This window comes from Triturus cristatus, chromosome 5_2 (assembly GCF_964204655.1).
Source record: "Triturus cristatus chromosome 5_2, aTriCri1.1, whole genome shotgun sequence".
NCBI lineage: Eukaryota > Metazoa > Chordata > Amphibia > Caudata > Salamandridae > Triturus > Triturus cristatus.
The window spans coordinates 333031740-333059578 of NC_140588.1; the positions used below are offsets into that span (position 1 = coordinate 333031740).

The 27839-nt window shown below is 48.7% G+C and overlaps 1 protein-coding gene across 1 annotated transcript in view; it reads left to right on the top strand.

The window, feature by feature from the left end:
* The first annotated feature begins 324 nt into the window (after nt 1-324).
* The window catches only part of KDM1B (lysine demethylase 1B), an 821676-nt gene continuing 794161 nt past the window's right edge, over nt 325-27839 (top strand). Inside the window, exon 1 of the mRNA XM_085607096.1 lies at nt 325-459. The gene's annotated coding sequence lies outside the window, so the exon portion shown is untranslated. The remainder of the gene's footprint in view (nt 460-27839) is intronic.

Here is a 27839-nt window from a genome sequence, read left to right on the forward strand (position 1 = left end):
TACAATCGCACATCAAAGTAGGAGGGCATGCGCGCACCACGACAAACTGTCACCACCAGTCTCACGTCTAACTGCCAGATCCTGACTACCTCCCCTTAAGACACTCCCCTAGCCCAGCACACATCTGCCTACTCCAACCCGCACGAGATCCGTCAAACGTCACAGGACGACTGTGTATTTACCAACATCACATGAGGCACGCGCTGCCTCCACAGCCAATGAGCACATCGGAATATCTGCAGAGCGCTAACAACTGCCAACAGGCAGCGGAGATACTCCAATTCAAGTTCACCTTACATAGTATACTCCCTCCCTCTTCATCACCACAGCCAGAGTATGTTCAAACGAGGGATTGGCTAGCTTGCGACCCGACCCGGAAGTACTAAGATTATGGATTTGTGTGCGTAAATACACCTACAACGAACAAAGAACATCGGAGTGAATTTACCAACGGTCCGTGTAAGTAGCGGACAGGTGATCGCCTTAATTTGGGCAGTCTAAAATACTGTGTTAGTAAACGGACTCTAAGAGCAAGTGAAAGAATACAGGCACTAGGGGTCCTCGAGAAACCGAGATGGTGACTGGGCGGGGCAACAGACTCTTAAGCATCGAATTACCGAGATACAAGACAGAAGGGATGGCAATAGATCAGCAGTATAACACTTTAGGTGGTTTATGGAATAACACATTAGTGGATTAAGCGCGTTTTGATAACAATCCACAGTTTTGGCTTTTGTATAGTAAGAATGTTGGTGTGTGATATTAATACCTTTCGAATCAAAAACGAATTTACATCGCTTCTTATCTTTCAAACGTGCGAGTCTTCTGATAATGACATGCTGGTTGAACAGAAACGGTCAGTCAAAACGCATGCACTCATTGGACAGGGATTTGGCGTTGGCAGGCATTGTGAAGGGCAGGAACTGATGGGCTGTCAGAAGCCTATTAGTTAGCAAGGCTAACTATTAGACTACCGTCTAATAGGTCTCATTTTAGGAAATTGGTCAAGACCTGGCTTTTCCCTTAGCACTAATATCAGCGAGCCTGTGCAACGGTACCAACTCACCTTAGCGCCAAGACGCCTCGGCAATCGAGCGCTTTATATAAATATGTCAGTCAGTCAGCAAGGGGAGATGTGCATACATGCCAACAAATTAGAATTGAAAAGTGGGAGCCTTTTTTAAAGAATTTTCGGGAGAATATATTTCCCCCATTGACTTATATTGAAGCAGAAGCAATTTCAGGCGGGAGACAGCCAGATTATAGCCATTTTTGGCTTACAAATCGGGAGTCTCCCGTCTGAGTCAGATCTGTTGACACATCCAGGATGTGTGATGTTTGCTACGTTGGTGTTATGTGCTTGGAATGTGCATAGGATTCTGTTCTGTATAGCCAAAACCCCTGATGATGCGTGGAGTGTTCTGTGAAAGCACAGAAGACTGCATGATGAGGAGCTGTTAAGACCTACCTTCCGTTCGTATGATGCTTAATAAATACTGGAAGTTATATGGTGTGAAGCCCAGTATTTTACACAACAAATTGGCGCTGGGGGCCTCGGGGGGGAGCAGAGCGGAGCGGTCTCCCCCCGGGGTCATTCGCCCAAATGGTACGGCCACAGAGAGAGGTAGGCGGCGTAGGCGTAGCGTGCAGCGCGAGGCGTAGGTTATATAAGGAGGTCAGGGGCGCGAGCGTGGAGTGGCGCAGCGCTTTTAGAAGTAGTTAGGTGGGGGAAGTTTGTTTTCTCCCACCCTCCGACCCAAAAAAAAATATATATATATATATAGCTACATGAGGGGACCATGCGGGTTGGATTTGGGGAGGTGTGTCTCGCCACAGTTGGACAGGTACTCGCTCAGGCACGTATAGTTGTGTAGGCAAGATGGGGAGGGTAAATTTGGAGCGGATTTTACCCAACCCTCGTTATTGGTAAGTCGTTAAAGAAAAGGGAAGAAAAAGGATTGAAAACAAAATATGGAAATGCAAAAATAAACATTGGTTTTGCTTGGAAAATGTACAGTTTGTTAGGCATAGTGATAATAAAATGGTTTTGGCCCAAATTGGGAAATTGTTCTAGGAAATTAAGTTGCCTGAAGTAATATGAGTTACCTCGTCCAATAAAGTGGCCTTTTTCTGCTATTGAGTTACATGTGTGGTGTCCGTTATTTTGGGCGACAAGTATTGGCAAGGACCTGGGCAGACCTTATTAAGAAGGAAGTGTGAAATCTTGGTTTCTGTCATCGTATTGTGTAGTACCACAAAGCCTATGTTATTTAAATTTCCAGCTTTAGTTCAGAGACCCACTGCAAAAGGGGGAGCGCGCAGAGCACAACTTTGGCAAGCAGAAATTGGGAGGAATTACCTGATTGAAAATCTTTACTGTTGGTGTGGCCGTTGGATGTTTCCTTCCAAAGTCTCGGCTCGTGCATCTTCCAGCACCTACTTGTTCTGTGATTGCGCACCAATGTGGCAATGTTCACTTGTCAGCACGGCTAAGCGCGGCATCATGTGACGTGTCAGTGCGTGCTGGCCATTTTGTGACTAATCTATCAGGAAGTTTTCGGGTGCAGCACACTTCAAATCAATGTGCATTCTACAGTTGTTGCTACAGAGGCTGAGGACTGAGTAAAATGTATTCACAAGTTTGCAGAAAAAAAGCTACAACATCAGATAATTGCTGAAGAATAAAACAAAATACGCCTGGTCATCACAATGTGAAGAGGATGTTTGCAGGATTAAAGTCTGACATTGCAAATGTGACTACCTTAGGTAGTTTTGACCCTGCATTGGACTGTTGCATTACTCCGAACGACAGTAATAAAGATTATGGGGCAGTGTTGATATAAAAGAATTGTCAGGGTAGGAAACTGGGATTTCGTTTGCTTCCAATTCCCTATCACCAGCGGAAGAAAAATATCCTATTATCGAAAAGGAGGCTTTAGCTTGTGCATGGGTTTTGAATCATTTTATAGCCTTTATATCGGGCAAGCCTTCGACCAGTCAATGTGATCACAAACTATTGGTGTAATTGCTAAAAACTGAGGAATCTATGCATGCGTCTACAAGAATTGTGAGACTTCCAATGCGCATGCAGGATTAGATTTACAAGCTCGTGTATGTACCTGGAAGGGATAATGTGGTATCGGACTATTTTTCTCGTATGCCTGCTCAGTTAGAGGAATGTTAGGATGATGTCTGGAACAGTTTCCAGGTGGCTTTAGTGCATGATTCTGGAACACCAGCAATTAAGGATGAACAGTGGATTTCGGAGTATGGGAAGGATGGTGTTATACAAGAAGTGTCCAGAATCATTTATGGCACATGGCCAATAAAGGATCTCCTCTGTTCTGAGTTGAGGCCATTCTGGGAAGTTAAGTCCGAGCTCTCTGTAGAAAATGATTTGATTTTGAGAGATGAAAGGATTATTTCTCCGGTTAGGTTGCATGGAATGCTGATTGGTTTGTGCCATGAATGTAATTTTGGGGTTTGTAAGAACTAAATCTTCAGTGAAGAAGTTGTTTTGCTGGCCAGGCGTTGATTAAGGTGTGGAAAAGGTTTGTTAGGGAATGCTTTAACTTTTATTTTTCTGACAAATCTCTTCACACTTTGAATCCACCCATGAGCGATTGTTGCATTCCTGAACAACCTTGGGAATTTGTAGCCCCTAATTTTCTTGGACCAGTTGGTGAATCATAGAGGTATGTCATTGTACTTATGAATCTCTTTACAAGGCGGCCGGTGGTGGACATTGTGGACAAAACAGATACTGAAATGGTTATAAGTTTACTGGACATGGTTTTCGTTTCAGAAAGCATTCCAGCTACCATTTTAAGTGACAATGGGGTACAATTTTTGTCTAAGGCATCTGCGGAGTCCTCTGAGAGGATTGGAGTTAAACACAGAGCTACCTCAGAATACAACCCGAGGGGTAATGGTATGGTTGAGAAATTCAACTGAGCGGTGAAAGGTGTGATTTAATCAGCTCATGCCTGTAACAGTGATTGGGAGGTATAGATAGAGAAATCAGTGGGGGAGTATAGGGTGACGTATAATGATGTCACAGGTTTTTAGCCATTTTTGTTCATGAGGGAGGAACCCAGGGACTAAGTACAACCCTGGATGGTTGAGTAGTACTTTTGTGGAGCTATGGTCACCTGAACTTGTTAGGAGCTGGATAGTGGAAATGCACAAGAATAGGAAGTCTTATTATGACAGCAAGCATGGAGTGAAACCTGTTGTATTAAAGTTGGGGACTGTGTTAATGTCAGGAAGCCTTTTAAGGTACCTAAAGGTGAGAGTAAATTCTGTGAGCGTGCGGAGATGGTGGCGTTGTTGTGCAAAGTCTAGAAACTGAAAAGAGTAGCTTCCGGTTTGCTAGCGTTGTGGAAGAATTTCACAGGTGTTTCGGAAGATGGTTTCCTATAGCTGGTGGATGAGCTGAACACTTCAGCCCCGGTGGGGAAGTCTATCAGAATGTAAATTTGGAACAGGGTACAAGTGGTGGGGAAGGTGAGTTGGTGTATGATTCGAACATTGCTGTGAAGAAACCATCAGGAATGGAAGGAGAACAAGTGATTCCTAATCAGGAGGAGGCAGAAGGCATCAGGGAAGATGGTAGGCTTGTTGTGGGTCCGGAAGTTACTTGTGGCAAGAGAGAGAGAGAAGGCCACCCGAATGGTTGAATGATTACATTGTGGAAGTAATAGATGATTAGGTTCACATTGTTGAATTAATGGATGATTGATGTATATATATGTTTTGAGTTATATTTTTTCCCCTTTCTTTTAGGAAATACATTAAAAAAAATTATTGTAGGACCATAACCGTTATATTGGTAGCATGTGCAATTTTTGTTTACTAAGGAAAGGGGGATCTGTTTTGTGTTTGGCATGTGTATTGAATTCTATTCTGCATAGAATCTCTGATGATGTGTGTAGTGTTCTGTTGAAGCTCAAAAGACTGCTGTCTGAGGAGCTGCTTCCTGTTCATATAATGCTTAATAAATCCTGGAAGTTATGCCTCGAGGATGGTGCAGTATTGTATGGGTCATTGTACATCAGCGCAGTGTATTAGGGGCTGTGGCTAGGTAGGAACTTTTTTCCACATATTGTGGGCCTGCCCAAAGATTCAAACATTCTGGATTGGCTTGGCTCGAGTGATGACAATGGTTATGGGGAAGCAGGTTCCAGTAGATGCGAGATGGCATATCCTCGGGGTGACAGGTGAAATAGAATGGCCTAAATGGGCCACAACATGGCTTGCCTGAGCAGGAGTAGTGGCAAAGCGCAACATAGCCCAAGCATGGGGTGCCAGTGAAGCCCCCACGGTAGACTCCTGGGAAAATGATTTGGATTGGTGCCAACGGGCTGATCAGACATTATAGCAGAGTAGGGGATGCCCCTGTAAATGGGAAAAGAGATAGGGGGCCTGGGAGAGCTACAGAACTGGGCAGCTCCCAGTCTAATAAAGAGCCTCTATCATGTTAGGGGTCAAATTGTATGATTGTAACCTATGTCAGATTGATTGGGTGGGCAGGCCACTGGGAGGTTTGAATTGTGGGAATATTACGAATCTGTATATGCCAAACCCACACTATGTATACTATAATGTTTTCTGAAGCATTTGTGTTTTTCCTTTTCATGGTTAATAAAAAGAATCCTTAAACAAAAAAAAATCCTGGAAGTTTTATGCTGTTTCGCCCATTATTTTAGACAACAGTTAGGCAGTGTAAGGAGCTTAACTTGTTTCCAGTGTGAAAAGCTAGCACTGATGGGGACTCTGATGGGTTCGCATTGGGAGGCAATGTGGGAAGCCGCATTACTGGTTAGTGTAAGGAGCTGGTGTTAATTTGCAAAATGAGGAGAACGCTCAAAATAGCTGATACTGGGTGTGTGCCAGCAGGTGTGAGGATGCGGCACTGTTGGGCACTGTAAGGAGCTGTCACTGAAATGCAGCGTAAGTACATGGCATTGACTTGATTTGAAACTGCAGAGTGAGCAGTAGGTATTGCAGGCAGTGTCTGACAAGCTGGCTGGTAGGCAAAATAGGCAGCTGGCACAGACGTGTTGTATGTGTTTGCATTGGTTGCCAGTCTGAGAAACTGGCCAAGGAGATAGCACTGGTGGGCATTGTAATGATCTAGCATGGATTGATAAGGTGAGTCTGCGACATGTACTGGCTTTCAGAGGAGCAAGAACAGATGAACAGTGCTGGGAGTGTAGTAAGTAGGGAGTGGGTGAAAACCTCATATGGATGTATGAAAGAAGCGAATAGGGTAAGGAATTGACACTGGTTAGCAGTGTCAGAATTAGTGCTTAAAATGGGCAGGTGCTAAGTACCGGCATTTGTCAGTTTCCTCCCTTTCAGTACCTGAGCTTTTCCTTGCACAAGAAGAGGACTGGTACCCATGAAGTTGAAGCAGGGTCATGTACAGGGATGATGGGAGGCAATTAAAAATAATGGAACGAGCAGAGCATAGCCCGTGTGTGCTTACCTCTGACAGCTGAATTGCAGTGTGCTGGGCCCCGGCTGAGACACAATCAAATTATTCAGCAGATGCTCATTTTCCTTGTGACAGGGTGGCTGACTGATTAGGGAATCGTAGGCTGTGCATCTCACTGTGCTTGACGGCACAGAGACCAATCAAACTCTACAGAACTAATCGCACTATATGTATAATATAGGGTGTGTTGCGACACACAGCCTATTGTCATACTTTTTTTTTTTTTAAAACAATTTTTAGTAATACAAACAGAGAACAAAAGTACACCTTTCGTCACTACATGGCACATCCGTGCGGTACAGTTGCTGGCATATGAGTCAATTTCTGACATTTAATGAGACTGTCATACATGCACACCGTAGCCTCTATATCCACCACCCGCCGTCCCCCGCTCGCACACCCACCCTTCATCCCGTCGAACCCCAAGTGGAGATGATGGCTCAGTTTCAGTCGCTCAGCTCGGACTCTGAGTCCGTTACCGGGGGTTCACAGATATTGCCTCTAAATGTATTCCACTTTCCCCAGATTCTCTGCCATCTGCGGGGGCAACCTCTGTTTATGCACACCACCCTCTCCGCCGTCATGGCACTATCCAGGTCCCTGCACCACCTCACGTGGGAGGGGGCTGACTGCGCCCCCCAGTATTGCGCAATAGTCCTCTTCGCCAATGCTAGTCCGACGGTCACCCAGGTTTGGTCAGCCTGGTTAAGATCAGTAGTATCCCACACATTCAGTAAACACATCCGAGGTTCTGGTGGGACAGCATGACCGGTAACCCGGGAGATCGTCGCCATGACCTCCCCCCAGTACAAGGCTATGTCGGGACATTCCCATATAGTGTGAAAGAAGGTGCCCTGTAGTCCACACCCCCGCAGACAGAGCGGGGTAAGTGCCCTCCCCATTTTATGGAGTGCGTCTCTATTGTAGTATATCCGGTGCAGTATTTTCAGCTGCACCAGTTTTATTTTGGAGGGGATGGCCACCTCCCGGGGAGACGCCAATGCTTCATACCATTCTAGTTCGTCCATGGGCCCCACTGCTGCCTCCCATTTTCTTTTGAGGATCTCCGTGGGGTCTTTTTGATGATTCACCAGCTTACGGTAGGTCAATGAGATAGCTTTCTTGGTGAGGTGGTCTGTGAGCAGCCGGTCCTCTAATGGGGAGGACTCGGGTAGGGTGGTCCCCCTGGGTATAGCTTTCTGTAGTGCATCCTGTATTTGTAAGAATTTAAAGTGCTCGGTCCGGTTCATCTGATACTCTGATTGCAGCTTCTCAAACGGTATCACCCCACCTTTCCTCCAGAGGTCGCCGCCCTTGGAGATGCCTATGAGGTCCCACCCCTCAAATTCTTTACGGAGATGACCCATACCTATCTCAGGGGAGATCCAGAGCGGCGTCTGCCGCGTAATCACACCCTCCCATCCCAACCTGCGCTGTGCCGTGCGCAAGATCTGTACAGTGTGCGCTGTGGGGCCTTGTAACGTATTCGTCCCTGATTTAACATATAGGGCTTGGAGGACTCCGCGCAGTCCCAGCAGCGCCCTATCCATTCGTAAAGCGGGTTCATCCTGCGCTGCGTGTATCCATTGATTGACTATTGTGAGTTGGGACGCCCAATAATATAGACGTATGTTGGGCAGCGCGATTCCCCCATCATACCAACTCCGCATAAGTTTGCAGAGAGCTATTCTATGAGGTTTACCCTCCCACAGCAGACAACCCACCTCTGCGTCGATCGATTTAAAGTAGGAGTCTGGAACTGGAGCGGGCACATTCTGCAGCGCGTAGAGGAAGCGAGGGAGAGCCATCATTTTGAATAGCGCCGCTCTCCCCAGCAACGTCAGTGGCAGGGAGTGCCAATATTTGACATCACTTTTCAGTCGTTTTAGGGGTGGAAGCAAATTGCGTTCCAGGAAAAGCGCTGGGTCCGGCGTGATGTTTATACCCAGATATTTGAAACCATCCTCCACCCTCGGTATTAACACTCCTTCGGGGAGTTGTGGCGGATGCCCCTGTAGGACGTAGAGCACTGACTTCGTCCAGTTGATCGAATAGCCAGAGAATCGACCATAGGAGTCGCAGATATCCAATAATGCAGCTATGGACCGTTTCGGTTGTGTCAGATAGACCAAGATATCGTCCGCATAGAGTGAGATACGATCATCCCAGCTCTCTGTCCACTTTAGCCCTGATATAACTGGATCCTGCCTTATCCATGCCGCCAAGGGCTCCAAAACCAGGGCGAATAGTAGAGGGGAGAGAGGACACCCTTGTCTAGTGCCTCGTCCCAGTGCAAAGTCTCTCGAGAGCCGGCCATTCACCGCCACCTGCACCAGAGGTTCTGTATAGAGTAGCCGTACCCATGCGCAGAACTTGGGCCCAAAACCAAAGTGCACAAGCACCGCAAACAGAAAGGGCCACTCCACTCGGTCGAAAGCCATAATCACGTCCAGCGAGAGTATAACCGCATCCTCCTGGATGTGGGGCCCATTGGCCAGTATGCCGTGCAGTCGTCTAATGTTCATTGCAGTGTTCCGCGCAGGCATAAAGCCTGACTGGTCTGGATGGATAAGTGTCTGCAAATGAGGTTGGATACGGGTTGCTAATATTTTTGCCAATATCTTGGCTTCCACATTCAGGAGTGAGATAGGTCTGTAGGAGGTACACTCGGTGGGGGGCTTCCCGGGCTTTAATATTGCGACCAGTGTCGCGACTCTGACGTCTTGTGGAAGTATACCTTCCTCCAGACTGGCCTCATACATTTGCAGCAAGTGCGGCACTATCGCGTTCGCCTCTCGTTTGAACAATTCCACTGGAATCCCATTCGGTCCCAGCGCCTTTTCCGACTGAAAGCCGCGAATAGCTAGGGCGACCTCCTCTTCTGAGAGACTCTTTTCTAGCGCAAGTGCGTCATCCGGTGCCAGCCTCGGAAGACGTATGTCTGCGAGGAATTGTAAATTATCCTCAGTGGTGGACGTCACCGCAGAGGTGTAGACCTGCTCATAGTGATTAGCGAAGGCTATCGCTATGTCGTCCGGGTTTGTCACGTCCTCCCCGGATGACAGTCGCAACCGCGCCACCCATCGGTTGGCCTTCTCTTTTTTGTCGAGCCACGCTAGCAGTCGGCCCGCCTTATCCCCAAGCTCGTATATCGTATGCTGCGTTTTCGCTAGGCGCAACCGGGCCGCCTCCCATAGATGGTCCCTATACGCCTGTTTCGCAAGGTTAAGTGTATGAGTGTTCGTATCGGTGGGGTCTCTGGTGTGCTCCCTTTCTGCCACGGTCACTGCTTCCTCCAGGGTCGTCACCTGTTGTGACGCTTCTCGCTTATGAGCTGTGATTACTGCAATGGCCTGTCCGCGCAGCACTGATTTGTAGGCCTCCCAGAGGACAATGGGCGAGGAGACAGAGTGCAAGTTTTCGGGAAAGTATTGTTTTGTAGTTTTATGCAGCGTCTTCCTCACGCCTGGGACCTTTATGTAGCCAGGATGGATCGGGAAAGTGCGCCTTCTACCTGAGAGGCCTGAGGAATATGTTAGCAGCACCGGCGAGTGATCGGATATGCCCCTGGGGAGGTGCTTAACCTCTTGTATGCGAGCCATACATGTAGGAGAGGTGAGGAGGTAGTCAATACGTGAGAGACTGTTGTGCGCGCTAGCGTGATGAGTAAATTGCCGGTCAGTGGGGTGTCGCATGCGCCAACAGTCAAGGAGCCCCATGGCGTCCAGGAAGCCCCGTAGGGGTGTAGGGGTCGTGTTTGGCCCTCTCGGGGGGTGCCTGTCCCATTCCGAATCCACTATGGCGTTAAAGTCGCCCCCTACAATTAGTTCTCCCTGGGGTAGGCCCAGCAGGAACTTTCCCAGGGCCGTAAAAGCTAGTGAGTGAAGTGCAGGGTGGAGGTATACCGTGACAAAATTAAAGCGGCAGCCCTCCCATTGTCCCGATATCGCAGCAAACCGCCCCTGGTCATCTGCCCATTTCCCGGTCACCACCAACGGACAGCTTTTCCGGAGGAGGATCCCCACTCCTCTCGATCCGGAGGTGAACTCTTGAGTGTGCTACCATTTTGAACCCCCACCTATCCAGTGCCCTCACGGCCGTGCCGGCCAGATGGGTCTCCTGTAGGAGAGCCACCGATGGAGTGTGTCTCTTAATATGTTGCAGCACCAGCCCCCTCTGAATCTTGTTGCCCAGGCTGTTCACATTCCAGGACATCACTGTCAGCGGGGTGCCCGGGCCTTAACGATCACTCATGGTTACATTCGCCATTATCTCGATACGGTTTGCGCTGTGGGTGTGCGCAGATGTGCGGCGTGAGCAAGCAGAGTGATGGACTCTGGATCACTAATACACTTTTGGTACGCAAATGTTTTTCGTGTGGGTGTACCCTCAATTCGAACTCCAGGTGCATAAGAAAGAATAATAAATTAGGGAGCAATACAAAAGCCCCAAAAACCCCTAACGGAAAACAACCCCCAATCACCACCCCCCTCCCTGCTTCCCTGCCAGAAGGATCCCCAACTACCCGCCACCCCAACATAGCAGAGTGCTTTGATCCCATAAGCAGTACTTGCGTGCCGGGGGATAGGAGTCCGAGAGTCATTACTGTCGTCCCCCAACCTCCAAGACAGCCGTTCAGCCAGTCTGCGCCATTGAGAAGCCCAGGTGAGCCAGTAATCCGGACCCATCGCCTACAGTGCCGATAAGGGCAGGTCGTTACGTTCACATTCTTTTCACATCGTCAGCACACCGATTGCGAGAGGCTCGCCTCGCCACCACGCCGCCAGTTCATCTGCTACTTGTAGCCGTGTCATTCCTCAGTGTCTGCATTCGTGGAGGGCGATGCCTGCCGCTCAGGCGCGGAGATCCCGGCGTCCTCCTTTTCTGCTCTATCTTGTCGGCGACGCCGTCTTGAGTGCTCCTCAACCTCGGCTCGCTGCCATCCCTCAAGCCAGTCGTGGGCCTCCTCTGGCGTTTCAAAGAAACTTGTCTTTCCATCCGCCACCACCCACAGCTTCGCCGGAAAGAGCGTTGCATATGGAAGCTCCCTTCTACGAAGTTCTTTTTTTACCTCCATAAAGCTCCTTCGGCGCTGAGCAACCGCCGCCGTGTAGTCCGGAAAGAAGGAGATCTGGGAATTTTGGATTCGTACCGGCGGTGCCACCCTCGCCGCCTGCAGGATAGCGTCGCGATCCCGAAAGTTAAAGATGCGGGCCAGGATAGGTCTTGGGGGCGCTCCGGGTTTGTGCTTACCGCCCGGCACTCGGTGCGCTCTCTCCACTGCAAAGAGGGCGGATAGTCCCCGAGGTTGAAGCTTAGACTGTATTAGGTCTTCTACATAGAGATCCATGGCATGGGTCCCTTCGCCTTCCGGGACCCCCGTGATTCTAACGTTGTTCCTCCGAGAGCGCCCCTCCTGATCATCTAGCTTGGCGCCATGAGTTTATTGTCATTCTCCAGCCGACCAACTCTGTGGAGCAGCGAAGCGGTGTCCTTAGTAAGGGATTTCGCCACTTGCTCCACCTCCGTCACTCTGGCGTTCATTTTTTGGAAATCCGCTCGGAGGAAGGAAACATCAGTGGAGATCGAACCCACCGTGGACTGTACGCTAGCAAGAGCTGCCATAATATCTTCCAAAGTCACCTTGGCTACTCCCCCGGAGTCTGGGGCCCCAGCGGAAAGTTCTTTGCGCTCTGGCGGGCTTTTGGAGTCTTTAGCAAAGGCATATTTGTCGAGTTTGGCCTGTGCGGTCACGCGTTGGCCCTTTCCCCCCATCTCCACCTGGGTCGGCCAGTCCTGACAGGTAATCCCCGCCGCCTGGTGCCAGTCTCGCACACCAGTGCGGCCTGTTGGCTTTCCCTGGTCCAGAAGCGGTGATTGAGCTATGGGTGTTGGGGTCCTCGCACTCACCAGCACGGCCTGTCGGCTTTCCCTGGTCCAGAAGCGGTGATTGAGCTATGGGTGTTGGGGTCCTCGCACTCACCAGCACGGCTCAACTGATGTTCCTGATCGCTTGGGGTGCGCCCGCCGTCTCTTCGTTCCCGGATCTGCCCTCCACGTTATTGGCCCAACACCGGCCCGCCTCAGACCCGAGTCGACACAGAGCACGGAGGAGGCCCGTCCACTTCGTACTGCGATTGTTGCGAGCAATTGTATTTCAATGTTGTGAGATCCGGCCTTAAGCCGGCGGAGGGTTCCAGCGGGGGCAGGGCCCCGTCCTCCCTGGGCGGCCTCGGCTAATGGAGCGTCTTCTTCGCCATGTGCGGCCGTGTTGCCAGTCCCTCGTCCCGCGCTCCTAGCACCTTCCGCAACGCTGCAGAGTGTGCCCGCTCCCGATGTGATCCCCGCCGTCAGGAGGGGTGCGCCCCTCTCAGGCTCCCACCTCCGGCCCTTCCCGTCTATCGCTCCTGGGCTGGCCCCACCGGTCACTTGCTGGGCCACGCCCTCGTTTGTAGGGTCCTCCGGAAATCCAGTCCCTGGCTGCTAGTGCGGGACAAGGCCGCAGGGTCCCTCGCGCCCTCCAGCACCGCTCCGATGACACCTTTACCGCAGTTTAGAGGGCCTCTGGGCTGATCAGGTCACTGTGCGCACTGTCGGCTCTGGGGGCCAGCTGCTTTCACCTTTCCGCCGCACTGCCGGATCCGTGGCAGCTCTCGACTGAGCTGGCTCCGCTTCCGCTCACTGCGAGGGCACCACGCGTCGTTTTCCACACTCACGCCGCTGAGCCGCCGCAGATGTCACTCTTGCTGTGCCCCCTTCAGACGTTCTGTGCCGGCGCCACCTCTCTCCGCCCATCACCGGGTGCTCGCACGCCTCCCTGCCGGTCCCTCCTTCACGTTCCAAGGCCGTCGGCTGAGACGGGAAAATTCAGTCCCCGGCTGCAGGCGCTGAGCAAGGCAGCCGCCCACTTACGGCCTCCGCTGCCTCCCGGGCCCCCCGGCAGACCAGGGCCAGATCGATCGGTGCCTCTCGCCTTCCTGTAGTGATTGCTGTATTGGGGGCAGGATATTTGGTCGGATAGAGTGCCGGATTGTCTGGGGAAACTACGTCGCTCTCAGAGCCTCGCTAGCGCGCGACCATCGCTGTCGGCTGCAGGCCACGCCCCCGCCTATTGTCATACTTGATGTTAGTTTACAGAGAGCGCAAGTCCATGCGCCAAATACTATTTGCATGTGTGAGTGTGCCTGCCAGTGTTGTGAGTGTGTGTCTTGTGTCTAGTTTCTTCCCCTGTTACAAATTATGTTAATATCACAGATATGCAACCCTGCCTCAGAATATAGAAGCACATCATTCGAGGGAACGCAAACACATTGGATTTTGCTGGTAGCGTATTGCCATCATCTGCAGGATCTTGCTATTGAGAGCCACTGTCTTCAGGACCAACGTAAAAGGACCAGGTGTCACGATCCTGGAACCACAGGGTGGTAGATGTTGAGAGCCAAGGAATTTTGGAAGGAGAAGAGTCACTCCAAATACTCTGGCAGTCCAGTCCCAAGTCCAAGGCCCTTTCTGACATCTGACTGGATACCAGGAGCACCACGCCAGCAAGTTGCAAGGACCAGAGATCATGCACCACCCGGAATGTTTCACTTCCGAGCCAGCTACTGACTGTATGGCCCAAGGAGGGCCATTTAAAACTCCATGTTTCCACCCCTGAAAATAGCACACTGACCACCTATATGTGCTTGACTCAGCCTCTCACTCTGGGAGTAACGTGAGCAGTGTCCACTCACTATCCTGTTTGCCCAGCTCCTCACTGAGTCTCTGACTATGTGTCACTGAGTAAACCCACTCATTGCGACCCACAGCTTTCAAAGATCCCCAGTTACTACTGACGCACTGATCCCATTCAGTACCCACAACCTAGCCCTGCTCCAAACCCCACCCAAGCCTCGCCCTTAACCCCTCTCCAAACTCTGCCTCTATCATTGCAGATTTAATTAGGTGAATTCCTACACTTTTTTCTCAATTAAAGCACTGGCGAGAATATATATTTCTAACCGATAGTGTGACGAGCAATGGTCGTAGATGAGACTGCGTTAAATGGTTTCTGCAATGCACTGAGGAGTTGACGTTCTCTTCAGGGTTTAAACTCATCAGTTTAATGCAGCTCACCACACCTTGTTTGGGATTGTCGTCAAACACTGGGTAAGAAATCAGTCATAAATTACACTTTGGACCTCTAGATACGTGGAAAATAACCCCTTCTGGGGTAAATACTCTACCTCTAATTTCCAGTGCCTTTGACATTGGATACCCTTCAGCATAAGATTAGGCACAGCAACAAAGCCAACTTACCAAAAAGCTCTATTCGAGAAAGATATTTATTGCTTTTCCATGACAGGAAAAGGTTAAGAACGTCGTTTACATTCCAGAGCACCGAATACCTTGGTTTGAGGGAAATGGAAATGTAGATACCTCTGATCATTTTCCACATTAAAGGATGCTCCCCAACCGGAGAGCCTTCTATCAGAGGACGCACCGCCGAAATAGCCAAGTGAAATGTGTTCACTGATCTGTAAGCCAAGCCCTTAGACTCCAAAGGTAACAAGAAATTCAAGATTGAAACAGCATAGGACCCCATGGGATCCAAGTCCCTCTGGAGGCACCAACCCAGCCACTTCGACCAGGCAAAACTATATCTATTTGTTGTGACGTCTGCCCATGCTTTTGATAAGAGTCATTTACCTTCTTGCAAAAGCCCTGGGACTTTCCATCAGTCCATATAATCCTCCATGCCATGAGAGACAGTTGTCTTCCTGATAGTAGGTGATGTGGTTCCCCTGGGGATCCAAGAGAAGATCTGGAATTGAGGCAAGTAGGATTGGAGAATCCCAAGAAAGTTCCATCAGAACTGGATACCAAATTTGCGACCTCCAATTCAGGGTTAGCACCACTAAGTCTGCGACCTTTCTTCGTACCTGGGCTACTAGCCTTGTGATCATTGAGAACTGGGGAAGAGCATAATCCCAACTCCAGTCTTGGAGTATGGCATCTGTCGCTTCTGCTAGCGCGTCCAGTCTCCAACTGAAGAATCTTTCCAGTTGATGATCCAGACGCAACACAAACAGATCCACTGAGAGGAGGCCCGTCTTTCTTCTATTGCTTTAAAGATAGTTGGATGTTGTTTCCACAGGCTCGAATCCTGGAGATGGCTGGCGTTCCAGTCTGCCACTTCATTGGCTTTGCCGGGGAGATGATCCGCAATCACTGATATGTTGTTGTCCAGGCAAAAATGCCAGAAATTTGAGATGATTGATATACCGCACTGCAGAGACATTATACATCTTCATTGTCATGACCCGTCGTATATAGTTGGGAGTCTACATATACAACACTAGCGATGAATGTGAGAGCGAGTGCAAAGAGACTACTACTCCCAGAATACCCGGGGAGAAGCCATCTCTGACCGTGAGGCAATATGAGCCCCGCACTTACAGGATCGGGTGCTTGTCAATCCTGGTTCGTGATTGCGAAGAGCGACACCGCTCTTCGTCCGCGCTGGTGCGCTTGCCCTCAGGACCTGCCGTTGTTTCTTTGACTGCGTGGGGGAGTTGTGTGCCGCGCTGCAGTGGTGCTCTCCTTGGCAGTCTCTGCCCGTTCGTGTCAGAGCGCCTTGTGCGCATGCAGTACAGAGCTGTTGGGAGGCTCTGCTTCGCCTGCTGCTGCCTTTCGTCCCGACCGCGCTGGGACGCGGAAGTTTCTTTTTCACCGCGCTGGAGTGCTTGTACATTCATTCCGTGAGGCAAGATGGAAAGACCAGATCGCTGGTCCCTGCGGTCTTCTGAGGGCCCTTGGAGACACGCGAAGGTCGGAGGTGGCATTGGAGTGCTACCTGTGTACATACTTGCGGCCTCACTTAAGGGAAGTGAAAGAGGCCATCTCATCCTTCATTTGTTCTCGGCCTGGAGGCAGACGCTCTGCCAGAATGCAGCGGTAACAAAGGAACGGATAGTTCTGTGAAGTAAATAGAACACGTGGGATTCCTACAGCCCAGATAAGTACATTGTGATGAACCGGGTTCTTATCTTGTCATGTATGGAGCATGGAGTCGGAAATCTCCTGAATGCTCATTCCCAGTGAGCTTGGATATTTTTCCTTTTGGTTATTTTTGTTTTCTGTTTTCTACATGAGGCTGTTTGTGGCAGAGTGGAAGGAACACGGAGCTAGATAGCCTGAGCCGAGAGAATAGAATTGAAGTCAACCGTCCTGATGAAGGTCTTAACTCTCGTGTCTTCCACACCACAACCTTATTGTTACTTTTGTCCCTTTTTACCCTTTCCCCCGAAATGGTTTGTTCTGTTTGAGTGCTACAATGTATATGCTCACTGAACATTCCAACCAAGGGGTTAGGGTGGGCTAGCATCATACATCGCCCCTGCTGTAATCAGGACCTAAGGTTAGTCCATTTTCAGTCTGTACTTGACATTCAGTAACATGCAGCATTGTACTCTCTCTTTGTTCCAGCAGCATACGGCAAATGAACCCGCCAGAGGTTTTAGAGAATTGATGTGTAATTGTTGTTCTTGAGCGGACCACTCCTCTCCTTTGGATAACTCTCCACAGCGAGCTCCCCAACCTTCTCTGTTGGCGTCCGATTCTATAATCATGTCTGGATTGGAACCAAAGATTGTTCTCCAGTTCCACGCTTCTATATGCAGCTCTGCCAAGGACCACACATCAGGCGTTAGACTAACGTATTTTGGTGTGGTGGTCCACATCACCGCACTAAAATGCGAAGTCACGCATTTACAGAGCCTCCTGTAGTTGGCTGGAAAAGGAAACGGAGTGCCGCTATTAGCGCTCATAAAGCAAAGCACGGACCACGCGCTGCTCTGGCAGCCTGAGCCCACAGTGCGAGACAGACTGCACTACACTATGCAGTTCAACTGCTCTGCTCCGGTGTTGGATTATTATGTGTTTACAGTCTATCTCATCTGCCAGCCAGGAGGTGGTTCCGGTCGCGCCGGACAGGCTGGGCTCAGCTTTGCTCTCACTGGCTTCAGCTCCGCAGCGGCATTCGCAACATTGTCCATTTGCCGCCTGAGTCAACTAACTGGGCGGTGCGAGCGGACGGAAGTTTGTAAGTTTAGTTGCAGTCCACCGCTGGTTGCTTGCACCCCCGTTTGGTCCTCTCATCATGATGGGACCGGACCAGACTGATGGGGAGTCCTCGTCGTGGCCGTAGGTCTCAGTCACTCTCTGCCTCAGGTCTGCAGACTCGTCCTGGCCACTGAGGTTAGTGTGAGTATAAATAAATATTGATATCATAACCCGACAACATGGCGTCCCTGTGCAAGCTGCCCTTGTGTCTTGTCAGGTGCTCGTGGTGTGGGGGTGTTGTGCACGGTAACGCCGGTGCAGAGGCTCCATTCAGGACGTGAGAGAGCACGGCCACTGTCCTCGTGTCTGTGCTCATGGTGCGTGAGTGTCGTGCACTGCACACCCGTGTGCTGTGCTCCAGTCACGGCGTGAGATAGCACATATCCTTCCCTTGTATCTGTGTTTGTGGTGTGTCCGTGCCGTGCACTGCACACCTGCATGTTGGAGCTCATTTGATGGCCTGCGGGCCAGAGAGAGCATGATTTCTGTTTGTGGGGTGTGAGTGCATGCAGTTCACACGCACATGCTGTGGCTCCATTTATGGCCTGAGAGAGCAGGTCCTAAGAATATAGCAGCATCTGGGGATAGGATTGCTGACGTCAGCTCTATATCGTGCATACACTAGGAGCATGTTGTTCACAGCGACCGTGATACTTTTGTCGGCTACCCACAGAATCACGCGGAAAACAAATATTTTCTTGCTGTGACAGAATATCAACTAGAAATGACCCACTGGGGCAACTGTACATGTTAATGGGGATGGATGGATGCTGGGTTGGAGATGGATGGAAAGGGGTAGATGGATGAATGCATGTATGGATGGTTGACTGGGGGAGGTTGGTGCACTGATGAATGGATACATTTGTGGGGAGTGCATTTGTGCATTGCTGGATGAGTACCTGATTTAACTGTGAGGTTAGACGCCTAAGGGCCCCCAAGGCTTAAAGTGCCGCTGGTTTGTTTCCTCTGTGTGTATGCAGCGGGGTGACCTAATGCAATCCAATGTGTCATATTTGCTGTATTTGACTTTTCTTTTTAAAACAATCATGCCCTTAAATTTTAATAGTCGGTTTATTGGTAGTAAACCAAGACTGCTGACCACAGAATGCATTTGCTGTTGAAATTAATGCTTACAAATTAAATCCTCAGGTCCCTGTGACCAAGGACTATAAGGTCACCCTCCCTGGGTATGATGATCTTGTTCTTTTCCCATGAGATGTGTGAGTGGGAGTGCTATAGGCCAGGGCCACTGTCTCTCCAGAAAGTGCAGTTAACCTCTTCTCCACTGGATTTGATTTCACACTATAGGTTAATGATGTCAATGATAATTTAAACATCCTGAACACCAGTTCTCTGCAACCCGCACTTTCACTGCCTGCCTCTCCATCTTTCCATTCAGGTCCTCCCAGTTATCACCCCAAATTGACATCCACCCATTCATCCACCACCACTCCACTCATCTTCTCATCCTTTCATCTACACAACCACCTTTCCATCACCATGCATACGATCACCAACCGCCACTCCAACCATTTAAAATATTCTGTCACTTAACTACAGGGTCCTCCACCCATGCATCCTTCGACTCAAGTATACACCCACCGCCAACCCAGCCACTTCTGTGTCTTCTCATGGGTACTCAACAGGATCATATTTCAAACCATCTCCAAACCCATTCGCTCCATCCATTCAACTCATTGATTGCTTTAACTAAGAGGGTATCTGCTTATGCATCCATTCCTTAATCCACCATTGTTCCATTGACCGATCACCTGACCCAACTATCCATCCATCCCAATGTTTAATTTAAGCTGACATATGCATCTGTTTGTTTTTCAGTCTATCTATTCACTCGCCCCCACACCTATCTATCCAACTCCCCATGTCTCCATTCATTCATCTACTCCTACACACATGCAGACATGCCTAACTTTTCCATCACTTCTCACATGCATTCACCTATTCAACTACCTGCCCACCTGCCCAAGTATCATATTCCCCACCCAGGTGTCACTTATCCTATAAGGAGTTCATTACACATCCAGGTATTCTTCCTTTTAGCGCCAACGTTGTGCAGAAATACTGCACTATTAGCACCAGGACGCTTGCTATGGGGTGTAGGAATGTGCAAGCGCCCTGGCATAGAAACGGTTGGCTACACATGGACAATAGAGCCCATCCATCGTAGTTTCATTTTATTTTGTTGGATGGTCGGCAGATAGTGTCACAGGTCAGTCCACTGGGAACTTTAAGTTACCACGAGGAAAAAGCTCCAAGTGTCTCACATTTGGTTGTAGAATGACGCTTGTATGTACAATGATACTATGGGAATGTCAATCTGAAAACTTGGCAGCTATGAGTTTCTCGTTGCTCACATGGGTGTAATTTCAGATATTTATATTTCCCTCCTCTTTATTGCTTGATTTTGCTCATGAGAAAGTGTCACTCATAGTCGTTGAATGTCACTCATAATTACACTGAAATTATGAAAATGTCACACATGGCAGTCTGAAACTTTGGCAGCTCTGCATATGTTTGAGCCACCTTTTCATCTGTTCCTTTGCCTCTTCTGTCAGAGGAACCTTCTCCGATTACGTTGCACTTCTGCAGAGGTGATGAGTCTTCAAGCATTGAAGGTAATGGAGTGGGCCTGGAAAAATTACCTGAATAGACATGGACAGGAGTCCTACCAGACGAGCTAATTGAGTCTTGCGAAGCTCTAGCCTGATGTTCGTCATCTTCTTCGCCGGAAGACTCTGATTGGCCTCGCGTGAGTCTATAACAAACCACAGAAATGTCTTCTTTTGAGCTGGCATCAGCAACAACTTTTTCATGTTGATGAACTCCAAGCTTTCCATTACATGTACGGTTGTCTGCAGGTATTCTCAAAGTCTTTTTGGATATTGGTTCAGAAGGAGAATGATGTCCAGATAGACTATCAAACGGATCTCTTGATCCTGCAAATGTTCCATGGATGGCCTCCTCATCTTGGTGAAGCACCAAGGAGCGGAAGAGAGACCGAACTATCAGGGAGGTGAACTCGTATGGCTGATCCACCCTTACAAACTGTAGGAGTTTTCAATGTGATGGGAAAATAGGAATTTGTGAGATACGCATGCTCCAGGTCCAAACGGCCCATCCAGTCCAAAGGATGTACGATATCTCACAGGAGGTGGATTCCTTCCGTCTTGAAGTGGCGGTAGACTAGCTGCTCGTTGAACTCTCGCAGGATGATAATGGGACGCTGACCACCATCCCTTTTCCCTGCCTGGAAAACAGGTTGCTTGTGGAGCCCTTTTGGTGAAGGTTGGTAAAGGCAATGTACTCTTTGCTCAGCAGTTCTAAAATCTAACCCTGAAATGTCAAGGGCTCAAGGGATTTCCCCTTGCACAAGAGTCCCACAAAATTATATACGGACAAATTTGCCCATTTGTTTTACGAAAGGGTCTCTGAACAAACCCCACTGGGCAATGGGACCCTCTTCCTAAGTCACCAGGTCTCCCAAATTCTCATCCACCTTTATCAGAAGAGATTTCCTGCACTCAGTGGACAGGGCACAGTTGGGGTTTCCTACGAAGATAAGTGTGCGTTGTGCCCAACCAGATAAATTAGGGAGATGAGGGAACCAGGTTGATTAGCTTCTTCAGCCATATCGAGGATTTTTGTAAGGGGCCCTGTAATGTCTAGCAGTTTATCCAGGCAGCACTGCCAAGGGCGGTCTATGCCTTTTTTAGGGTTTCCTATGTATTTGCCTAGGAAAGTAGCCTTCCTAGCATCTATTTTTATTTACCTTACACTGAGCGAGGTGCACGTACATTCTGCCCTAAGGCGAGCTTGAGTTTCCTTTGCCAAGGGATTTCCTCAGTTTACCTGCAATGTAAATAATTTGCTTCTTTCGGAGGCTGCAGCATCGTGCTGTGGTGTAGCACGTATGGAGCTTTTAGCTCTGTAAAGGGGGCTGTCCCCTGGAGACCACTAAACCCTCATATTTCTCTGGGCTGTCCCCGCAGTGTGTGAGCAGATGTTAGACTCTGCTGCCAAAGTACAGACCCTAGCCAGGGCATCTCAGAAAATCAATGTGCTTGAGTACCCAAATCAGTAATACTGACCCACATGGGCGTCCACACTGCAAATTAGAGGCTCAGCTGACACAGCCTATATAGTCTGCGCTAACGCGTCTCGCTCCAGGTGTTGTGGGCTATGGCCCTGGAGGTGATGCAAGGCTCAGATTCAAATGGAGCAGTGCTCGCTGTCAAAGAAGCCTTAGGTGTGTCTCTGTGGTGCAAGGAGGGTGCCCATTAGTGGGCGGATGTTTGCGCAGCACCAAAATACGGCCCACAAGTAATGTAGCAACGAAGTCTCATGAGGAGTGCTGAAATGTATTCCCGTGGCACCCCTGTGATCATTGGGGAGAGAATACATTTGATTAAACACACATAAACCACCTGAATACATCAAACCATCAAGAGAGAAATTAGGCACTTACCTTATGGCTGCGGAGCAGCGAAGAAAGAGGGGGCATGACAATAAAGGAAGGACTAGGATTGGATTGGCATTATTCCTATTGGTTGTTTGTTTATTTTTCCTTTCCCTAGGTTTGAGAGGAAAGGTAGTTTATTGTGATGTTTTAAAGTGGCTGCTGTAAAAAAAAAGCATAATCCTCGCCTCCGGCCTGGCCTAGAATTCCAATATGTGTGGTAACTCCCACTGCCTCATGTATTAAAATTCTGAGTACCATGCACCTACTGCAATTTTCCCCTGGTAAATTTTAGCGTATCAAACCTGCCAAATAGACCGGGTGTGCATGTGCAGTACATTTGGATATATGCAGCCAACTCTGACCTTTTCAGCATTATCAATCCATACTTGTCAACAGCAAGTCGTAAATTCCAATCCTGGAAGATAATCCATTGGTTTATGTTATGTGCACACTTCAAATAGGAGTATGTAACCTGCAAGGCATAGATTTGAATCCTTTCAGGTTTTAATCAACATTGTACTTTTCTGAGGTTGATAACAGAAATCCATTGTGCTAACCAGTTATGTGCAGAAAAGCAAATCAGCTTATAAGGAGGTGTCTTCAAACTGGGGGGCGGACTTCCCTAGCGGGGCCCTAACTAATAACCAGGAGGGGCCAAACGAATCCCGGGGGTGGGGCGTCAGGCTCTGGTTAAAAGAAGCATCATACTCATAGCAGTGCTTTGTTTTAAGAAGAAAACAAATGATGAGCAGTAAGCCACTCTGTAATGTGCTATTACACTTCTTTTGTCAGTGATATCTGGCTGGGAGTATGTGTCTAAAGGGAATGGACTCCAAATATTCTTCAAACCTTCCCACTCCCATTTCGAATAATCACATTGTGGATACTTTCACATGTTAGTTAGGCCAATGTAATCAGAATAGAAATCTTGGCAATCATGTATTTGATTGCATTTTAAAAGGCTTAATTTACCTGTGATGTTTAAATAAGTCTAGACATATTTAAACATTGCAAATTTAATAGAATAATTGTTAAAAATTCTGGTGGGGTCCCGATGATTTTTAGGTCTCGCCTGAGCCAGCACATGCGTTGCTCTGGCGAGACATTTAGTGAGTGGGCTTTAAAAAGCCGACCACAGCTTTTTGGGTGGTATAGAGCGTGCGGTTACGCGCACAGGTACGAGCAGAGGCGCCATCTGACTTTCCTCTCGCTCTCCCAAGTGCGCGAGCCTCGCTCCGCCTCTCTGTCTTCCTTATGCTTCAATGCCCCTCCCCCACCACAGAGCGCGTCTCACGGCCACGGGTCTTCTTGCTCTTTCTCTCTGGCTCCCTTTGTTTGTCGAAGTAATCAGCAGAAGTCATTCCCAAGCTGCCCTTGTGTCCTCGTCATTCTTCTCTCTGCCTGCACCAGGATTTCTTTGCAAGCATGTTTTTTTAATGAAAATGCTTCATTTCAAATCACCTTTCCGCTGGTTGCTGTCTTGTCACTTAGATTGTGAAAAATAATGTCTTAATTGTATACTTCACAGTTTTAGTGATCGGTTGCAAAGCCAAGTGTGAGAGCATACTACACCTCTGGTGTCAGACCGATGTCATCACCGAAACATTGCTCGTACAACTAAAGTTGTTTGGTATATAGCGGCAAAGTAATGGGTGCCTACGTGTGATTTTTAACTCTCTTTTAAACACCTTTTTCACTGACCATAAGTCAGCAAGAAATGTCATTCAAGTAAAATCGTGCATGCTAAGTTAGGCCAAGTGAGGTTTGGTGGCAATTGTACTACATTGAATAAAAAAAAACAGACAGAAAAGTACGAGGGTATAACGATACTTTCACAATGGGAAGGTTCCACTACCTTTCTTCGAACACCGAGTTAGACTCGCCAAATAGTCATTCTAAGAACACTTTCCAATAGATTTCGGCATTATTTATACAAATACATTGAAACATTCGTTCAATTTAAGGACAAAAAGAAGCAAAATGCGAAAGAACCACCATAATTCTTCATAAGTTATGTGCTGAGCTAACAAAGCACTGCAGGCACAGGCAGGAGCAGCCATGCTCGGGCTGACTGCCGGGGCCAGAGTTTCAGGTTCCACAGCCTGCCGCCTCGACATGCTCTCCTCCGGGCTCCAGCAGCAGCGGCGCATGGGGGCATGGTTCCCCTCCGTGGGCTCCCTCTCTACTTGGCGTGGACCCCTGGACTGTCACTTTAAAACTCCCGCTGCGGTCCCCTGGTGCGTGCGGGGCCCGCTCTGCCAGAGAATGTTCACTTCCCGCTGCTTGGAAAGACCCACCCCCGCTGGCGGCAGAGCCGTGCCGCACGTGGGACATGGGCACCGCTTCCGCATACCTCGGCTGCCTCCGACAGCTGGTGTACATCATCACCCCTCCCCCCTTTTATCAGTCATTCTCCCACAACGCGGATAAATTGGGCAATTTACCATATTTGATCCCACTCCCTCCCAAGGTCAAGCCTTGCCAACTGTTCCCAGTCTCTTCCCTGCTGACGACCAACTTGACAGTGTGCACACAATGTTCAGGAGGAATGTGAGCTCGCACATCTTCACAATCAGCAGCAGGGACAGGGACCAGCAGCCTGGTTAGTTGTGGGCAGGCCAGTAGCCTACTAGGAGTCGGGATGAACTTAATTAACATTTATTCAAATACAGCCAGTTCTTAGTTTGTAAACAAATAAGTTAGAGGGCCAAATGTTTTGCTCAGAAGCCCGAGGCTGGCACTTTCAAAAGTTGGGATGTGTGGAATTTTCAGTACTTAGTTTGTAAAAAAAAAAATAAGTGTCTGGTTTGTTAAAAAAATAAGTGTCTGGGCCCTCATCAGGAGGCCACTGCAGTATGCACCACACATTGCCTCTATACTTCCACAACTATTAACCATCACACTGCTACAAGTGTGACAATTCAGACTGCTCGAGGCCACCAAAGCTTTAATAATGGCTTGGGTGGCAGGTATTCGTTGTTTTTAATCTATATTACCAAACAACTGTTTTTCTGCTTATCAACAAACAGTGCTCCCATGTGGCAGCTGTCATAAGTGCAGGTTACAGCAATTAAGTGCCGGTGCTGAGCACTGGAAACCACCGGCTCAAATGAAGCAGTGGTCTTGATTCCACATTATGCCTCTTTCAGCCACCACCAGACTCTCCCTGCCCCTTTATCTCACTCTTTCAGGTCCTTTTTCCGCCTTTCTCTTACTCCTCCTTTCCCTATTTCAAGTTTCCCTCTCTCTTGCTCTGGGTCAAAGACTGATAAGGAAAAATAAGTGGCAGTCCAAAACAAGCATTGACATAGCCAATAGGTCTTGCCTCTGGGACCTTTTAAGTGTTTAGCCATGCAATAGTTGATGTTGTTGCGCCAAGGATATTGTGCTGGATAACCAAACACTTATAAGGTCCCAAATACGAGACCTATTGGCTATGCCAATGCTTCTTTTATATGGTGTGCTGTATAAATCGTCCTTGAGTGTAATTACACACACATAATCCTAAATACCTGGCATGCAGTTGACTCAAATCTCTCCATAGCCTTCACGAAGGTTGCGGCTAAGTGCTTCAGATCACACACTGAATGTGTGATTGTACCACTGAGGAACTTGTTAATATGTGTCCGTACACCACACACTGCACCACGGTACAGTTGAAAAGGTAGAAGGATCTAGACTGAAATTCTGTCTGGGCACTGGACACTGCTGGGATCGAAACCCCGTGAGTCCTTCCTCTGTGCTAAGATATGTTGCAGTACCTAGGTTAGGGCTACTTCCCTTGAAACTTCCCTCTTTTGTGCTAGAGCTTTAATATGTTGGGTGTCTAATAATACTGACTAGGACAGGTAAAGCCCTCTTCCTGTACTGGAACTGTACTCAAAAACATATGCTTATAATCCCCCTACATTTATAAATGTTTACATTAAGATTATGTCATTGTTCTAGAACAGTTTGGTGCAATTTTTATTTTCTCCCTTTAGATGACCTTCCTTTGCTAGGTATGTAACGTGAATGAAAACTTTCATAGCTATAGTAACAGAAAGTTTCAATTCCATTAAGGACACGGAGGCGATGATTCTCCAGTATTTGGGGTGTCTTTCATAGATTCACATGCTTGAATATTCCCCGTCGTCGAAGTGGGAGTCCCACGGTATATATAAAAAGCAATAAGTATCATGTATATATATATACATACATAACCACATAAGAGTATATACATACCCAAATAAACATGTATATATAGTTCAAATAACATATCAAGTTAAAATACCATAGGATAGCATTGAGACATAAGAAAGCATTGAGAAAAAGAATCACTTTACTGACATATCACTGTCATTTTATAGTCCAAACTCCAGCCAATCAGGCGCCAGCACCCTCTAGAACCTTCTCCTCAGAGGCTCAGACCCTCAGATTTTCTACCGCACGTCGTGTGAAGGGAGTCTCCCTGAGCTCTGCTCAGTTCTTGATCTGGTTTGAGGTTTTTTGTCTCTCATCATGTCTACAAGTAAGAAATCTCTTTTCCGTCCATGTTCATCTTGCGGAAAGTCAAGACTTTTCTCTGAGGATCCCCATGAGAAATGTATTTATTGTCTGTATCCTGATCATAAGGTGGCCAACTGTAAGATCTGCAGAACCTTCTCTCAAAAAACTTTGAAAGATAGAGAAGGTCGCCTTTTAATATGGCTTCAAAAACTAAAGGAGACAGATAACCCCCTTTCTGAGGTGGAGAGTGTAGCCTCTATCAGGACAGGAGTCTCTTCAAAGCGTGGAAGTGTCCAGGACTTGCCATCTCCTTTTCTAAAAAAGACGAGACTTCATCTTGAGGAAGTGTCTACAGGCCAAGTCTCTGTTACCACGCCAGCGCCCCCGAGACTTAGCTCTCAGGCGTCTATGACTCCGTCAGTACATGTTTCCAGTCAGAAACGTTCAAAACCGTCGACGGGCCCGTCGACGGCTCCTCCGTCGACGAGATCGGCTACTTCATCAGCCTCGTCGACGACGGTGACGACGGTATCGAGCAGATATCCTTCGTCGACGACGATGACTTCGTCGACGTCTTCACCGTCGACGGTAGTATGTGTTTCCCTTAAAACTATCTCGTCGACGATACCACTCACCTCTTCGTCGACGACTGGAAAGCTGGCGCTTCCGTCGACGTCTGCAACTCCGTCGACTATGGTTAAAAAGAAGAAGAGGAAGTCTTCATCGTCGGCGATTACAGCATCGTCGACGACAGCCTCGTCGACGACAGCCTCGTCGACGGCAGCCACCCCGTCGACGGCAGCCTCCTCGTCGACGGCAGCCTCCTCGTCGACGGCAGCCTCCTCGTCGACGGCAGCCTCCTCGTCGACGGCAGCCGCCTCGTCGACGGCAGCCGCCTCGTCGACGGCAGCTCCGTCGTCGACTACTTCGTCGACGATCGCCTCGACGACGGTGGGGTCAAATTTTGCGACAATGCCATTGGTGCCAATGTCAACGCCAGCACCGGGGTCTGTGGACGGCTCCTTGCTGCTACGTCGTAAGGCTATACTAGACCCAGTTATGTTACCACCGGGACCTCGACCACCCCGTCAACTTTTTCCTTCGGGGGATGAGGACGATTCGGATGAGGACGATCAGTCTGCTTTTCGGGATGCTCATAGTCCCTCTGAGCTCCATATAAAGTGCCAAGACTCTGAGGAGGATGAATACTATGATCAGGAACAAGAGCAACATCCCTCTGCTCCGGTTCCTATGGTGCAGCTTCCTGTG